A 3,882-nucleotide genomic window follows, 5' to 3' on the forward strand; every position below is an offset into this window, starting at 1 on the left:
GCGGGGGGCTGGACTCGATGATCTTCTGAGGTCCCTTCCAGCCCTAATGTCTATGAAATCTGTGAATCTGTGAACTTATAGGCAGCTACAAGGTCTCCCCTCAGACGTCTGAGCCTGACCAACTATGGCCTGACCAATGCCACATAGAGGGGGAGCATCACCTCCCACGATCTGTTGGTCATGCATCTGCTAATACATGACAAGGTGTGATTGGCCTTGTTGATGGCATCATTAGACTGCCGGCTTATGTTCATCTTGGAGTCAACTGTGACTCCAAGATCCCTCTCAGCTGCTGAGCTGCTAAGGAGGTCAACCCCCAACCCATAGGTGTGCTGGGGATTCCTCCTCCGTAGGTGGAGTACCTTGCATGTATCTTTGTTAAACTGCATCCTATTTTGTTCTGCCCATTGATCCAACCTGTCCAGATCAGCCTGTATCTGCTCCCTGCCCTCCGCTGTGTTAACTTTCCCCCATAACTTGGTATCATCTGCAAACTTAGACAGCGTGCTCTCCACACCCTCATCCAAATTTCTGATGAAGATATTAAATAACACCGGTCCAAGGACCAAACCCTGTGGAACCCTACTGCCCACCTCCTTACAGGCTGAGAATGACCTGTCAACCAGCACTCTCTGGGTGAGGTCCCTAAGCTAGTTGGCCACCCACCTGACTGTGTAGGTGTCCAACCCACAGCCTGCTAACTTCCGTATGAGAATAGGAAGTAAAACTGTGTCAAGGCCATTTAAAGTCCAGGTAGATTACATCAGCCTCAGCTCCTGTGTGAAGGCAGTATGTGACCTGGTCATAAAAGGCTTTAAGGTTTGTCAGGCGGGATATTCCTGCAATGAACCTGTGCTGGTTTCCTTTCAGTATCGTTCCCCTGCTGGGCCTTCACAAATGTGCTCTTTGATGATTTTTTCCCAATATTTTCCCAAAGATAGAGGTAAGACTGACTGGCCTAAAGTTACCCAGCTCATTCCTTCTCCCCTTCTTAAAAATAGGCACCACACGGGTCCTTTTCCAGTACTCAGGGACCTGGCCAGAGCACCATGAGTGCTCAAACAGCCATGCCAGAGGCTCAGCTATGACAGTGGCCAATACCTTCAGCACCTGTGGATGGAGGTCATCTGGGCCGGCTGACTTGTACCCATCCAACCATGTTCCTCCATGCTTGGGGTCAGTTTTCCCTCCTTGGCCTCCACCAAGGACTTTTCTATCATGGTGTCCTCCCCTAGCTTTCTCCTGCCAAGGAATAACCCACCAGGCAGTGGGAGTTAGGATTTTCAGGTGCTGCATACTTGCCTTTCCTTGGGGTGGCAGTGTGTGGCATTTTGTAGAGGCTACCCTGCCACAAGTAGCCCTACCATATTAACCAGCACAAGAAGGGTCCATATTAACCAGCACAAGAAGGGTGCAGTTTCAGGTCTTACCCAGAACCAGAAGATTCCCACTCTTGGAGTTGTCCTCCATGCAGCCCTCTGAGGTTGTTCATTCTAGGTATCTCCTGCATTGCACAAGCCATCTCTTGGCCCCTGCTAGGGCTGTGTGAAGCTTTGGATGGTGATTCAATTCAGAGGAGATTCAGCTCGATTCAGTGGCCAAATCTTTGAATCCAAATTAAATCAGGACCAATTAAAAGGTCCAAATCAATTCAAAGCTCTCCAAATCTTTGGAAAAGATTCAGAAAGCATTGATGATTTGGACAGTCCCCAGTGGCTGCAGCAGGGAGCTGGACTTGGAGCTGGTAAGCACTAGGGATGAGGGAGGCGGGGCTGAGGGAATGGACCATGGGGGAATGGACCATGGACCCCTGCCTGCTCCCCACCTCCACTGTGGCTGGCTGCCCCAGCTCCCAGGGCTTTAAAAAAAAAGCCCCCACTCACCAGGTGCTGTCAGGCAGGGGGGTGACCCCTGCTTCTCCCCACTGCATCACACTGCATGGAGGTCTCTGCATGAGCCCCCTGACCCCTTCTCACTCCACTAGACCTCCCACAGGCTACTCTGACCAGGCCAACTCTGGCCCTTTGAGAAAAAAAACCTGAGAAAGGCCTGGGACTCACCACTCACCCTATGGGTATTTCTTAATTCCCAGTCTTTCCTTCCTTTAACAAACCCTCCGTGACTGTGATGGCACTGCCTTAGCCATGCCCGTCCCTGGCTGCAAAGCTCCCTGACCCATGCTTATCTCCAGCACTGGCCCTCTCTGGCCTTTGGGCCTATCTATGCCAAGGTCTGGGCCCCGCTCTTGGGCCCACTGAGAGGTCACTAGGTCAGGTTTTCAGCCCCATCTGTCACTTGCCCATGGGTTTGCTGTACTATCCTATCTGGGAGGTACTGTCCTCTCCTGTGCATCCCTCCCAGACCAACCATGACCTTCCCAGCCAATGCACTAAAATGTAGCAAGTGCCTATCCCAGGGCTGGTCGTGATGCCCCCTGGTGACCGCTCAGTGCTTGCCAACCTGGCTTTCCTTGGGGCCCTCTCCCCTTGACTCACACTCCATGCCCTGATATTATTAATTTCTGATAAAAGGGAAGTTGCCCCAGGGCTCCCCAGGCCTGGTCTTACTTTTAGGACCACAGCTGCTCATGGTCATTGCCTTAAGTTTTAGTTTCATGGACTCCAATACCCACTCCTGTGCCTTGCAGATAGTCCACTAACACAACTATCTGCCCTCTGACAGGCCTCAATGCACCCTAGTCCCACCTAGATCCACCAAATCCTCCTGGTCCTTCTCAGACACCAGAACCTGTCCCAAGTACCTAGTCATTCCGGAGCTCAAGTTCTCTCTCTCTCTGTGGCCCTCAAGCTCTTTACTCTTTTGGCCCCTCTCTCACTCTCTTGCTGGGCCAGTTGGGACCTCCATACCTCCCCTTTAGTCCTTTCCACAGCCACTAGTTATTCATTACCAGCCCTCTCAGGCCATTGTCTCTGCCCCACACCTATCTGTTCCAAGGCCTGCTTCATGCCATCTTGGGTGCTGGGCTCCTAGCCCCAGGTCCATTTATTCCAAGGCATGCTGTCATAGCTACATTAACAATAAGATAAAGCTGCAGATAATAAGTCCTTTTGATGCTACACTTCAATTTTTTATGTGAACTGGAATATAAGATTTCTAACAATGAATACTGAATTTATGTTATAACCTTTAAAAGTACATGCTATATAGGTCAGAATTCAAATGGATTTTTGAAATAAAACTCAAGAACATTTCATTCTGAGATGAGCCTCTATCAATCCCCACCTAACTTAATATTAAAGATTTTTAACAGAAAAAGTATATAAGGTTATAGAACTTAAATTCTCATTCATCTAAACAGCAAATGTTAAAGCCTTCTTGTTTTAGAGTCTTAAACTGAGTAATTATTCTGACATCAGTCTCATTGAACTCCTTCAGCATATTTTGGTATTTGCTTCACTTAAAGGCACATGACAGGTGATCCTGAAATTACTGAGTCTGTTGGGCTGGAAAAGTTCAATAATATAATTTTATCATCTACTCAAATTCTGCTTTTCCTTTATTTCTCATAGTTTCATAGTTTCTAGGGGCAGAAGAGACCTGAGCAGATCATCGAATCCAGCCCCCTGCCATGGCAGGAAGAGTACTGGGGTCAAACAACCCCAGCAAGGTATACATCCAGACTCCTCTTAAAGACCCCCAGGGTAGGAGCCAGCACCACTTCTCTTGGAATTTGGTTCCAGATCCTAGCCGCCCTGACTATGAAGTAGCGCCTCCTGATATCTTACCTAAATCTACCCTCTGCCAGCTTGTGACCGTTATTCCTGGTCACTCCTAGTAGAACAGGGACTTCCCCAGTGCCTGCTAGTCCCCTCTAACTAGTTTGTAACAGGCCACTAGATCCCCCCTCAGCCTTCTCTTGTG

Source organism: Crocodylus porosus, unplaced genomic scaffold (genome assembly GCF_001723895.1).
Source record: "Crocodylus porosus isolate Cpor-Errol unplaced genomic scaffold, CroPor_comp1, whole genome shotgun sequence".
NCBI lineage: Eukaryota > Metazoa > Chordata > Crocodylia > Crocodylidae > Crocodylus > Crocodylus porosus.